This window comes from Erinaceus europaeus, chromosome 23 (genome assembly GCF_950295315.1).
Source record: "Erinaceus europaeus chromosome 23, mEriEur2.1, whole genome shotgun sequence".
NCBI classification, from domain to species: domain Eukaryota; kingdom Metazoa; phylum Chordata; class Mammalia; order Eulipotyphla; family Erinaceidae; genus Erinaceus; species Erinaceus europaeus.
Window position 1 is genome coordinate 9,337,853 of NC_080184.1, and position 14,395 is coordinate 9,352,247.

Below are 14,395 nucleotides of genomic sequence, written 5' to 3' on the forward strand. Positions count from 1 at the left end.
ATTCTTAGCTACAAATGAATGCCACCAAACATATTAAAAAGACCCAAAAGGGAAAAACTAGAATGACATTACTGGGGGAAAAATAAAATGTATTGATAGACAATCTATCTGAAAATCTCATTTCTGGATAGGAATAAATAGCATAATAGTTATGCAAAAAGACTCATGCCTGAAACTCCAAAGTCCCAGTTTCAATCATCTGCATCAGTATAAGCCAGTTCTGAGCAGTGCTCTGATAAAATCTATTCCAAAATATTAATATATATTTAGATATTATTTTTATTATTTATTTATGTATTTATTTCTTTTAAATATATATTTTAAAATATTTATTTATTCCCTTTTGTTGCTCTTGTTTTTTACTGTTGTTGTTGGATAGAACAGAGAGAAATAAATAAATAACAAAAGCAGCAGCAAAATGGAAAAAATGGCCTCCAGGAGCAGTGGATTCATAGTGCAGGCACCAAGCCCCAGTGATAGCCCTGGAGGTTAAAAAAAGGAAAAAACAACCTACAATACCAGTAAATCCACATCTGTACATGGAGAAATGGGGGAGATAATCATAGTGCACTTTTATAATCTTAAAAAACTGGAAAATTTTCTACTACTGAAAAAAGTATATAATTTCATTAATTTATGTACTATAATACATTTTATAACTGAACTACCCAGAATTGATCACACCGTTTTGCAGGTCACACTGTACAACACCGCAGTAAGACCTGATTACAGAGGCCAGATGGTGATGGTGGATCTGGCTGATTACACATATTGCTGTGCTCAAGAACCTGGTTCAACTTCTGGTCTACAAATGATGGAGGCGAGTTAAAGACTGGAGCAGTAGCACTATATGTGTGTCTTTTTTTTCCCTTCTATCCCTCACTACCATCCCAGTTTCTTTCTGACTCTGTCAAAAAACCAATCAGTAAAAATATTGTTTAATATGACTACAAATAGGTGAGCTAATTAGCAGAGTGGGTATGCAAATCACTTTCAAGTCAGAGACTCCCAAGTCTCTGGTTCAATCTCCAAATTACCATAAATCAGATCTGAACAGTGTTATGATAAAATTATAAGGAACATAAAAAACAGTAACAAATTCTGATTCCCAGCTGGGAACAGGCAGTGGGCAGGATCCCACATTACAATTACTGAACACTACATTGAACCCACTATAATTGTGTGAACACTCTTCATGCATCTCTTCATGCCCCTCACTTTAAGGTGGGGGACTGCTTATGATTCTCCAACAACCTTATTGGAAGACAGGACAATCCTGGCAAACTTCTGCTAGATTCACTGCTAAGACCAGAATAAACTGAATAAAAACAAAATGCAGCAGTTCCAGGGGTAATTTAATAGAAATTTAAAATGCACCATTAAGAAAAACAAAAGTAAGAAAGAATTAAAGAAATCTTTACTTTATATCTACTGAGACCCAAGGTCCCAAAGAAGGCAGAGAAATCACAGCTTCACTGGACCCAACTCAGGTGCAAGGTGCTGACCAACATGCTGGAGTCAGCAGGCCATTCCTTGTTCCCCTGTCCTAGGTCCAGATCCTAGAGCACTCCGTAGGGATTGGGACTGGACCAAGAAACTTTGCATCCATGAACCAACAGAAAAAAAGGAGAGAGAGAGAGAGAGAGAGAGAGAGATGAATGGCAATCCCACTTCCTTTCCTTAGAGCACACTGTGTTTAGATCCTCCATAAAGAATCAGAACAACACAAGAGAGATTCAATCCCAGTGTACTGGATGGATATGGTGGACTGACCAGGGAGAGGACAAGACACATGGCTGCAACCCACAATATTCTGGGAAGACTCAAGCAACCCCTACCCATCACAACCTCAATGAGGCACACTCACAATATCCCATCCAGTGCTGAACTTACTGAAGTCTCCTCTCCAAACTCCAAGTCAGCAGGAGAGAGCAACACAGAGAAAAGTACAGAAAAGCTGGGGTACCAGAAACACAGGATGAATCCCTAGTGGGTCTTATTTCCTGGAGTGTCTTTTTTCACTTTGAAGCACTGCCCACTAGCAGCCCAGATTGGTCCATGTCCACTGTCTCAGAGTTTAACTGGATGAGCCCCTTGCCACATACACTCAGTTTCTCTTCTGATTGGATAATGTTTACACCCAATCAACATCAGAGATTTCTAAGTGATGGGAATGCTGTCCTATCAACTTCTCTAGGAGAGTGTGCCTGGAGAATCATTAAAGCTAGGAATGGCGTGAGGACCTTTCTCTTGAGTAGTCCTTTAGAAGATCCAGCAGTTAAAAACCTACACTTGCACCAGCTTTCTCACCCATTTAGTTTATTCCTTCTCACTCTCTTTTCTGCTGATCGGCTATATGCCACACAACACTGTGACCCAGCACCCTGTGGATTTGGTGCTGCTCGCTGTGCTGAGTGAGATTACGACATCCTGCCGCCTGCTCACAGCCTGGTTCTAGGAGTGCAGTGGCTCCTTTGACCTGGAGGCTGCATGCAGGCACCCTGTGAACTCTGAGACCTGCTCTGCTCTGCTCTCTGAAGGTAATTTCACAAATGACAATGGATAGCAATAGAAAAATGGTATTGGAAATGTGGGTTTCAGCAGTTTTGCAAAGGAAGCTTTGGGAGATGTTTAGTGCAGTCTACCTGAAGTTGAGACTGAATGGAACAAACAGATGAGTTTGGTGCTTGGAAAAGTGAACAAGCTGGTACATAATGAGACTCACTGTTAAGGGGGAGGGAATAGCTATCTGGGGCCATTCTTGTTCCCTGCTGGAGGAATTCCAGACAGACTCTGACATGGAAAAATTGCAAGAGAGCCAGTCAGGTTTCAGGGAGATGAAAAATTATTGGGAGTAGAAAAGGACAGGAAAAAAGGAAGCACAAGCCATGCAGCATGAGTACCCTGAGACACAGAGAGAGGAAGGCCAGCCAGAGCCTCCTAGTCTTCCAAGCTTTAAAGTTTCTTTGGGGGAAGGACAGGAGCCTCAGGGGATGTGTGTTTAGATGTGCACATCAGCATTTTGCGACTTTTTTTTTTTCCAGGTAGGGAGGCAATGCTGGTGCTTCTGTCTTTTCTGCCTTGGTCCCTTCTGGCTTCCTCCAGGGTGCAGAGGGAGTGGTGCTGCTTTCCCTAAGCTGCCCTCCAATACACACCTCTACTAGGATAAAGTAACTGAAATTAATGTGACTCCTGGAGAAAGTCCAGAACTCATTAAAAGAAGTCTTATTGGGAGTCTGGCGGTAGTGCAGTGGGTGAAGCGCAGGTGGCACAAAGTGCAAGGACCCACAAAAGGATCCTGGTTCGAGCCCCCCCCCCCACCTGCAGGGAAGTCACTTCACAAGCGGTGAAGCAGGTCTGCAGGTGTCTATCTTTCTCTCCCCCTCTCTGTCTTCCCCTCCTCTCTCCATTTCTCTGTCCTATCCAACAACAATGATGACAATAACAACAAGAATAAAAAGAGCAATGGCAACAAAAGGGAATAAAATAAATATTTAAAAATAAATAACAGGAAAAATATTTTATTTATGGGCCTGGTCAGTGGCACACCACATTGAGCACACACTTTATCATGAGCAAGAGCCCTGCAGAGGGCAGCTTCATGAGTAGTGCTGCAGGTGCCACCACTGTCTGCATTTCTCTCTCCAGGTCTTGCTGGTGGCATGGTGACTCAGACTGGGAGCACACTGCTCAGTCTGAAGAATCAAGGAGGAATATGGTGAGTGTGGATCCCAAGGGCAGAGATTTGGGCAGGCTGCCTCTCGAGCACATCTGGAAGCACATCTGGAAGCAGTCTTGTGTCCAAGTTCTCCTGGCTGTTCTCTCTGCAGTCCTGCTTTATGACCCCCACCGTTATAAACTGTGTGGTGTCCTTCTGGCCCACTGTGCACCCACATGGGGATCCCAACATCTGACTGCTCTCAACTGTCAGTCAGTACCGATTCTCCTTGGCGTTCCTACCTGCTTCTCTATGGAACCAAGCACATGGTGGCCTGGATCCCTGTCTTATCCTGAGTATGGGTGCCTGGACCTGGAGTCAGGCTCTTGGCTGGGTTGGGGGGGTAAGGGAAATGCTAGATTGCTCCAGGCAGGATGATCAGCTAGGGGGTTAAGACACTGGGGGTCAGAACCCTGCAGTGGCCTGCTATGTCCAGTGTAACACTGAGTGCTTGGCTCTCACAGAGCCCAGGGTTTCAGTAAATGCAAATTAAGCAAGACTTCCCCTCCCTCCATTCCCCCCCACCACCACCAAAGCACTATTCAGCTCTGCTTTATGGTAGTCCAAGGGATTGAGCTTGGAGCTTTGATACCTCAGGCTTGAAAGTCTCTTTGCCTAAATATTATGCTATCTATCCCCACCCATAGATATATATTTTATTTTTTTATTGACTGTTATAGTGAAACCTGCTGCCCCCATCCCTGTCCCACCCTGTGCTGTTTATGTTCTTACTCCTGTTGTTCTGGTCTTAGTCAGAGAGTGTCACCTGCATAAGTGTTCCAGGAATGTCACCTTTTCAAAAACAGGTGAAAAGTGTTCGTGAAAGCATAATTACTTTCCCATGAATGTGTGGAGCTAGTCTTTCCCATCATCTTCTTATGGATGGTAAGCAAAATTTAAAGCAGTTTTATAAAATTTGACCTGCAAAACCCAGACATTTTCAATTATTTTTAAAGAGTAAATGTATTATCATACAGAAAACAAAAAATTGACACTTATTTTTCTAGAAAGAGATAGCTAGGATCCAATAGCTAAAATGATAGAAGTGGCCTCAGATATTGTCTCTGGATAGGGTACCTATCTTGCCTTCTGCATGGCTCTTTTTGTCTCTATCTCTCTGTGTGAACAAAAAAGTGACCTAGGAGTGGAAAAAACATGCATGGAGAGGCCCAGTATCCTCAATAACTAAATAAATTAAATAAACAAAACAATCATAAGTAGCCCTGAGTTATCTTCCCCTTCTTTGTCTTTAAATATGGTAGAAGAAATAGTTATTAGGAAACTTATTCACTTAAAAGGTGGGGGGCTCTAAAATGAAGACATAAAGAAAATTGTTTGAGGTGCCAAGTGGTGGTGAACCCTCCTGAGGTCACATGGTATAGTGTGCAAGGACCCAGGCTCAAGCAGGGGGAAAGCTTCTTGAGTGGTGAAATAGTGTTGCAGGCATGTCTCTGAGTCTCTGTCTCCCTCTTCCCTCTCGATTTCTGGCATTATCAAATAAATACAGATAATTTTAAAATTTAGAGATATGTACATTTGAAATATATTTCTTCTTTCTTTCTCTCTTCCTTTTGTGTGTCTGTGTGTCTATGTGCCTGTGTGAGACTAAGCCTTCCTTGGTCTGCATAGTGGCAAATTTTCACTGCTCCCAGTGAACTTTTTGTTTTCATTTTTCCCCAATAAAGAGTGAGACAGTGCTAGGGAGAGAGCATAGTGGTTATGCAAAACACTTTTGTCCCTGAGGCTCCAAGATCCCAGGTACATTCCCCAGCACCAGCATAAGCCTGAACTGAGCAGTACTCTGGTCTTTCTTTTGTATCTGTGTCTCTCATTAAAATAATTTTTTTAAAAAGAATAAAAGATAAAGAGGAAGAGAGACAAATGGAGAAAAACTACACCACCACACTGCTCAGGAAGCTTCCTCACTGCATGGTGCTCCCATGTGGTGGCATGGTCCTGCTCAACACAAAGTGTGCACTCTCTCTCCCAGGTGAGGTATCTCCCAGCCCCAGCCTGTTTTCTTGTTAACAACACGCAGGTTTCCAGCACAGCACTTCTGGTCATGGACCTAGAGGAGCAGCAGCATCACTCACAGGGGGCTTAGGATGTAAGGGCCTGGTCCTGACCGCAAACTCATTGAATTATGATTTCTTTGAGTAGGTCCCAGAAAACTGCAGGATTTCTGGTCCCATTAAAGCTTGAGAAGGCAGGTTTATGGAATGTTACTCATCACCAGATTCCCATTAGAATCACAACAAAAAGCTTGCTCACAGCACAGCCTGTGCCTCTTGCACTGATTCTGTTTCTGGTCTGGCTGTGACTCTCAGTGTCATTTTAGTTTAAACTTGCAGGCAATGTAAAGGTGAGAACTGAGGTAAGTGGAGAGACTCTCAGACAGTGGATCTATCCTGAGTATGGGTGCTTGGACCTGGAGTCAGGGCCTGTCCGTGTTGTGGGATAAGGGAAAGGCTGGATGACCCTAGGCAGGCTGATCAGGTTGGGGGTTCAGCACTGGGAGTCAGCACTCTGTAGCATCCTGCTGTGACCAGTGGAGTGATAGTTGCTTAGCTCTCACAGGACCCAGGGTTTCAGTATATGCAAATTAAGGAAACATTTTATTTTATTTATTCCTCCAGAGTTATTGTAGGGGCTTGATGCCTGCCCTATGAATTCACTGCTCCTGGAAGCCATTTTTTCCCTAATTTGTTGCCCTTATTTTTGTTACTGTTGTTGTTGCTGGATGATTCAGAGAGAAATCAAGAGAGGAGAAGACAGAGATGGGGAAAAATAAATGCCTGCATGCCTGCTTCACTGCTTGTAAAATAGCCCCCCTACAGGTGGGGAACTGGGAGCTCAAACTTTGATCCTTACACTGGTCCTTGTACTTTGTGCATTTGTGCGTAACCCACTGTGCTGCTGCCTGGACCCAAAGAAACCTTTTCTTCTCTTTTTTTTCCCTCTCATCAGAGTACTGTTTATCTCTGGTTTTTTGTTGTGCAGAGTATCGAATTTAGGGCTTTGGATCCTCAGGCATGAGAGTTTCTTTGCATAACCATTACACTATGTACCCCTAGCCTGCTTTTTTTTTCTTTTAAGTGACTATTGTTGTGATAAAGTCTGATGCCCTAATTATTCCTCACCCTGTGTTGGTTGTGTTCTTACTCCTGCACTGATCCTGTTTCTAATTCTGGCTCTGACTATCAGCATCTTTTTAGTTTAGGCAATATAAAGGTGAGAACTGAAGTAAGTAGGCTGACTCTCAGATAGTGAGTCTCGGTATGTGTTCAGGCTTTGACCCAAAGAGGGACAGCTCTACATGGAGAGGCAGGTCAGTGCAGCCCATATTCCCCATCACTGAAACAGAATCTGGGGCTGGGAGGGCTTCCTAATAGAAAGAAGAAACTCATATTTGGTCTCCAGGGAGGAGTTCATTGTTCCAAAAACCCTCCTTAGATAACAGTGGATTAAAACATTGGACCTTTTATCTATTTCAGTATCCTTCTTGCAGGTGACATATCATCAGGTGAAGAGACCGCACTGGTATGTTTAAAGACTGTTCTAAAGATGCAGTTGTGATTACTTTGGATATTTTCACCTGAGAATGAAAGAGGAGAAGAAAGAAGCCACTGGTTCTCTGGTATGTGTCTTGTTCCTGTTAAGAGTCTTTGTGTTGCATGTAGAATGACAGTTTAATTCTCTGCTTCTCACTTTTTTTTTTCTTTTCCTCCAGGGTTATCCCTGGGGCTCGGTGCCTGCACTAAGAATGCACTGCTCCAAGAATGCACTGCTCCTAGAGGCTATTTTTTTCATTTGGTTGCCCTTGTTTATTATTGTTGTTATTGCTGTCATTGTTGTTGGATAGGACAGAGAGAAATCGAGAGAGAAGGAGAAGACAGAGGGAGAGAAAGATAGACACCTGCAGATGTGTTTCACCACTTGTGAAGTGACCCCCTCACCCCGCAAGTGGGGAGCCAGGGGCTCGAACTGGAATCCTTAAGCCAGTCCTTTCACTTAATGCCATGTGCGCTTAACCCACTGCACTACTGTCCATCTCCCACTTCTGACCATTTATATATATATTTTTTTTTTTCCTCTGAAATATAGGAACAATGAGTGGCAACTAGTTACTGTGCTGACTTGTATTGCCAAAGTTTCTTCAGGTTATTTCCCCATGTAGTTGGAAACCCCATGGTTGCTACCAGCCATAAACCTTAGAAACATGCATATACATTTATTTTTTTCTTTATACCAGAGCACTGCTCATCTCTGGCTTATGGTAGTGTGGGGCTTTGAACCTGGGACTTGGGAACCTCTGGTATGAGAGTCTGTTTGAATAGTTATTATGTTATCACCTTCTTCCAAACAATTCTAATATTTATATTGTTAGAACTCTGTTTCTTAAATGCTAGTGTTGCCTTCTCATTCTCTCCATATTCTTTCCTACATAAGATAGAGTGCTGACATTAAAAAAAAAAAAAAATCCTGCAACTATTTTAAAATGCTTCCTTTGTAAAAAGAACACACTTATTGTTTCTTTTTTTAAAAAAAAATTCATTTATTTTTTACCCTATTTTTATTTTTATTTATTTATTTTTTATTTAAGAAAGGATTAATTAACAAAACCATAGGGTAGGAGGGGTACAACTCCACACAATTCCCACCACCCAATCTCCATATATCCCACCCCCTCCCCTGATAGCTTTCCCATTCTCTATCCCTCTGGGAGCATGGACCCAGGGTCATTGAGGTAGAAGGTCTGGCTTCTGTAATTGCTTCCCCGCTGAACATGGGCGTTGACTGGTCGGTCCATATTCCCAGTCTGCCTCTCTCTTTCCCTAGTAGGGTGTGTCTCTGGGGAAGCTGAGCTCCAGGACACATTGGTGGGGTCTTCAATCCAGACCCCACATTGGTGGGGTCTTCAATCCAGACCCCACATTGGTGGGGTCTTCAATCCAGGGGTCTTTAATCCTGGCCAGCATCCTGGTAGCATCTGGAACCTGGTGATTGAAAAGAGAGTTAACATACGAAGCCAAACAAATTGTTGAGCAATCATGGACCCAAAGGTTGGAATAGTGGAGAGGAAGTGTTAGTGGGGTACTCACTGCAAACTCTAGTGTACTTCTGCTTTCAGGTATATATTTTGCAGTAGTTTATGGATACGTGTGAACATATGCTCTCTCTCACAGAAACTGGTGTATATCTAGGTTATGGGACTTTGTTAGAAAGTGAACCACCTGAGATGAAATTAGAGTATACTATAAAAGGAAAGGTTAAGGCTGGGGCAAGGGGGGTAGTTAGCAGTTGGGGACTGTTGATTGAAGTGGTGTGTTGTCACGGTAATCAGCCCTTATCTGGAAGGTCCTGGGTGATTCATGGGGAAATGGAGTTGGGAGACAGAAACTTATCTTTTAGGCAAGGCCTTCTGTGAACAAAGACTCTGTGGTCATGCCAATAGCAACCTTGAGGGCACATGTGGCTCCCCACAATCTGAGAGTCTCCACTCTTACTTTACTTCTTACCTTTACATTGCCTGGAATCCAAACTAAAATTAATCTGATATTCACAGCCAGAACTAGAAACAGAATCAGTGCAGGAGTAAGACCATAAAGAGCACAGGGTGAGGAATAATTGGGGAGTCAGACTTCATGACAACAGTCACTAAAAGAAGAAAAGGGACAGGAATCAGGCAGTAGCGCAGCCGGTTAAGCGCAAGTGGCATGAAGCAGCACAAGTATCAGCATAAGGATCGATCCCAGTTTTTTTCACGAGTGGTGAAGCAGGGTTGCAAGTGTCTCTCTGTCTCCCTCTCTATCTCATCCTCCCCTCTCAATTTCTCTGTCTCTAATAAAAAAATAAATAAAAATATTTTTAAAAAATCACTAAGTACTGTGACCAGGGAAAGATGTAAGCAGATTATATTATATATGACTTAAGGTATTACTGTTATCTTTGAATTATATCATTTTTAGCTAGACATTCTCACAAAATTAGATATTATAACTGAAGACTGGCCTAAATATATTTGGATGTTATAAAAAAACAAAAACTACATTAATAAGTTAATGGGTAGCTTCACCCCGTAGTATTTTAAGTAATTTCTCTTTCCATTGCTACTGGTAGAAATTGCTAGTTAAAATCATACCTATGAATAATTTAAAGAACTGTGCTAAATTGTTTCATACTACTGTAGAGGTTCTGTTTTCACTCCTTGATAGATTTTATGTAATATTATTTTTACTTATTTATTTTTTTTACATTTATTCCCTCTTGTTGCCCTTGTTTTATTGTAGTTATTATTGATGTTGTTGTTATTGGTGTTGTTATTGATGTCACTGTTGGATAGGACAGACAGAAATGGAGAGTGGAGGGGAAGACAGAGGGGGGAAAGAAAGATAAGATACCTGCAGACCTGCTTCACCGCTTATGAAGCGACTCCCCTGCAGGTGGGGAGCCGAGGATTTGAACCCGGATCCTTAAGCTAGTCCTTGCGCTTTGCGCCACCTGCCTGCTGGCTACTGCCCGACTCCCATTATTTTTATTTTCACCACAGCACTGCTCAGTGCTGGGTCTTTGGAGCCTCAGGTATGAGAGACTCTGCATAACCATTATACCTCTACTCCCACAATTTTATGTATTTTTCATATGCTTCCTCACTCATTAGATCATCCAGTTCTGAAGGATGACTCCCTGTCATCTTGATCTGCCACCCATCTGTATAATAAGATTTATTAATGAGTCCTGGATTTTCTCCAGGAGTCACATTAATTTCAGTTACTTTATCCTGGTAGAGGTGTGTGTTGGAGGGCAGCTTAGGGAAAGCAGCACTCTTCCTTCTGCCTCATGGAGGAAGCCAGAAGGGACCAAGGCAGAAGACAGAAGCATCAGTACTGCCTCCCTACCTGACTTGAAAAAAAGTCACAAAATGCTGATGTGAGATCACCTGAAGACACATCCCCTGAGGCTCCTGTCCTTCCCCCAAGAAACTTTAAAGCTCGGATGACCAGGAGGCTCTGGCCTTCCTCTCTCTGTGTCTCAGGGTACTCATGCTGCATGGCTTGTGCTTCTTTTTTTCTTGTCCTTTTTTGCTCCCAATAATTTCTCATCTCCCTGAAACCTGACTGGCTCTCTTGCAATTTTTCCATGTCAGAGTCTGTCTGGAATTCCTCCACGAGGGAACAAGAATGGCCCCAGTTAGCTACTCCCTTCCCCTTAAAAGTGAATCTAGTTAAGTACCAGTTTGTTCACTTTTCAAAGCACCAAACTCATCTGTTTGTTCCATTCAGTCCCAACTTTAGACTGCACTAAACATCTTGCAAAGCTTCCTGTACAACACTACTGATATGCACAGTTCCATTACCATTTTCTATTGTTATCCATTCTTAGTTTGTGGACTTACCTTCAGAGAGCAGAGCAGAGCAGGTCTCAGCGTTCACAGGGTGCCTGCATGCAGCCTCCAGGTCAAAGGAGCCACTGCACTCCTGGAACCAGGCTGTGAGCAGGCGGCACAGTGCAATCATCTCACTCAGCATAGCGAGAGCAGCACCAAGTCCACAGGGTGCTGGGTCACAGTGTAGTGTGGCATATAGCCGACCAGCAGGAAAGAGAGTGAGTAGGAGTAAGCTAAGTGGGTGAGAAAGCTGGTGCAAGTGTAGGTTTCTAACTGCTGAACCTTCTAGAGGATTACTCCAGAGAAAGGTCCTTAAGCCTTACTTACTTACTTTAATAGTTCTCCAGGCACACACCCCCAAGAGAAGTTGATAGGACAGCATTCCAGTCACTTAGAAATCTCTGATGTTGATTGGGTGTAAACATTATCCAATCAGAATAGAACCTGAGTGTATGTGGCAAGGGGTTCATCCAGTTAAACTCTGAGACAGTGGACATGGACCAATCTGGGCTGCTGGTGGGTGGTGCTCCAATGTGAAAAAAGACACTCCAGGAAGTAAGACCCACCAGGAATGCATCCTGTGTTTCTGGGACCTCCTCCCCTCCCCCCCCCCTTTTTTTTTTTTTTTTTTTTACTTTTCTGTCAGTGTTGCTCTCATCTTCTGCTGATTTGAACTTTGGAAAGGAGACTTAAGTAAGTTCAGTACTGGGTGAAGTATCGTGAGGCTGAGATTGGGAGGGGTCGCTTGATCCTTGCTCGAATATTGTGGGATGCAGCCTTGTGTCTGGGCCTCTCCCTGGTCAATCCACCATATCCACTCAGTACACTGTGAATGGGTTTCTCTTGTGCTGTTCTGATTCTTTTGTTGGGGAAGGAAACACAGTGTGCTCTGTAGAAAAGGGGTGGGATCACTATTCATCCCTCCACCCCAGCCCCCCCCCCCTTTTTTTTTTCTTCTTTCGTGTTATGTGTGCAGAGTTCTTGGTCCAGTCCCATTCCATACGGAGTGCCCTAGGATCTGGACCTAGGACAGGGAAACAAGGAAGGACCTGCCGTCCCCAGGCAAGATGGTCAGGTTGGGGAGTCAGCATGTTGGTCAGCAGCACCTTGCATCTGAGTTGAGTCCAGTGAAGCTGTGATTTCTCTGCCTTCTTTGGGACCTTATGTTTCAGTAGATAAAAAGTAAAGATTTCTTTAATTCTTTCTTACTTTTATTTTTCTTAGTGATGCATTTTAAAATCCTGTTAAATTACCCCTGGAACTGCTGCATTTTGTTTTTATTCAGTTTATTCTGGTCTTAGCAGTGAATCTAGCAAAAATGTGCCAGGATTGTCCTGTCTTCCAATAAGGTTGTTGGAGAATCATAAGCAGTCCCCCACCTTAAAGTGAGGGGCATGAAGAGATGCATGAAGAGTGTTCACACAATTATAGTGGGTTCAATGTCGTGTTCAGTAATTGTAATGTGGGATCCTGCCCACTGCCTGTTCCCAGCTGGGAATCAGAATTTGTTACTGTTTTTTATGTTCCTTATAATTTTATCATAACACTCTTCAGATCTGATTTATGTGGAGATTGAACCAGAGACTTGGGAGTCTCTGACTTGAAAGTAATATGCATACCCACTCTGCTAATTAGGTCAGCTACTTGTAGTAATATTAAGCAATATTTTTAGCAGTTAATTTTGGATAGAGTCAGAGAGAAACTGGGATGGCAGTGCAGGATAGAAGGGGAAAGAGAGACACAAATATAGTGTTGCTGCTCCAGTCTACTCTCTTCCATTATCTGGAGACCAAAAGTTGAACCCAGGTTGTGAGCACAGCAATGTGTGTACTCAGCCAGGTCTACTGTCACCATCTGGCTTCTGTAATTAGATTTTAATGCAGTGTTGTTGTACAGTGTGACTTTCCAAACACCGGTGTGATCAGTTCTGGTTAGGTCAGTTATAAAATGTGTTATTGTGCAAAAATAATGAACTTATATCCTTTTTCATTAGTAGAGGAAGTTTCCAATTATTTATGTTTATAAAAGTACACTATGATTCTCTCCTCTATTTTTCCTTGTACATATGTGGAATTAGTAATTTTGCAGGGTTTTTTTTTTTTTTTTTTTTTGGTCTCCATGGTTATTTCTGGGGTTTGGTGCCTGCACTATGAATCCACAGCTTGTGAAAGCCTTTTTTTTTTTTTTTGCTGTTGTTATTGCTAGTTAAAACAGAGAGAACTTGAGAGAGATGGGGAAGACAGAGAGGGTGAGAAGCTTGTGAAGAGACTCCCTTCTGAAGGTGGGGAGCTAGGGGCACAAACCAGGATCATTGTGCCAGTCATTACACTTCACGCCCTGTGCAGTTAACCTGCTATGCTACAGCCTGGCCCCCAGTTTTGTATATTCTTCATGCAATTGAAGTTGGAGGTTTTGTTATTGATATAAAAGTGCCAAGAAATCTTCTGGTATCTGTGTCTTTTTTAACAATGTGGCTGAGATTCTCAGCACAGTGCCGCCAGGAATGGAGCAGGTGATTATCTGCAACATTAACAAGGATCTTGTTAAGATACCAAGTTATGTACAACAATATATAACAACAGGATATAACCGTAGGATCACAGTTTTTAAGTTTATTAATTTATTAAGAAATAAAGAAAACTGGGGGTTGTAGTAGTGCAAAGGGTTAAATGCACATGGTGTGAAGTCCAAGGACCAGGGTAAGGATCCTGGTTCAAGCCTCCGGCTCCCCACCTGCAGGGGGGGTTCACCTCACAAGTGGTGAAGCAGGTCTCTCTGTCTTCCCCTCCTCACTCCATTTCTCTCCGTCCTATCCAACGACAATCACACCAATAACGACAATAATAATAACCACCACAATGATAAAACAACAAAGACAACAAAAGGGAAAATAAATATTTAAAAAAAGAAATAAAAAACTGCAAGATCACATTTTAAAATGTAATGAATTCTAAATTGAATAAGTAGATAAGATTAAATTAATTAGCCCATAATACTTTATTTATTTATTTTTATAATTTATTTCTTTATTGGGGAATTAATGTTTTACATTCAACAGTAAATACAATAGTTTGTACATGCTTAACGTTCCCCAGTTTCCCATTTAACAATACAACCCCCACTATGTCATTCATCATCTTTCATGGACCTGTATTCTCCCCACCCACCCACCCACTCCAGAGTCTTTTACTTTGGTGCAATACACCAATTCCATTTCAGGTTCTACTTGTGTTTTCTTTTCTAATCTTGTTTTTCAACCATAATACTTTATAACTACTATGCTCATTAGC

General features: G+C 42.4%; 1 protein-coding gene and 1 non-coding gene across 5 annotated transcripts in view; one reads left to right on the plus strand and one right to left on the minus strand.

The window, feature by feature from the left end:
* The first annotated feature begins 2,228 nt into the window (after positions 1-2,228).
* LOC103125131 (zinc finger protein 709-like) overlaps positions 2,229-14,395 on the plus strand; it is a 209,802-nt gene continuing 197,635 nt past the window's right edge. For 2 of the 4 annotated variants that reach the window (XM_060181646.1, XM_060181651.1), the window contains exon 1: positions 11,605-11,798. The gene's annotated coding sequence lies outside the window, so the exon portion shown is untranslated. Of the gene's footprint in view, positions 2,541-3,648; positions 3,719-7,226; positions 7,356-11,604; positions 11,799-14,395 lie in introns of those variants that run through there. The other 2 variants (XM_060181647.1, XM_060181648.1) reach the window with 2 other exon arrangements.
* LOC132535705 (small nucleolar RNA SNORA44) lies at positions 7,815-7,943 on the minus strand. The gene has a single exon (XR_009547418.1). It is a non-coding gene; the product is annotated as a small nucleolar RNA SNORA44 (small nucleolar RNA).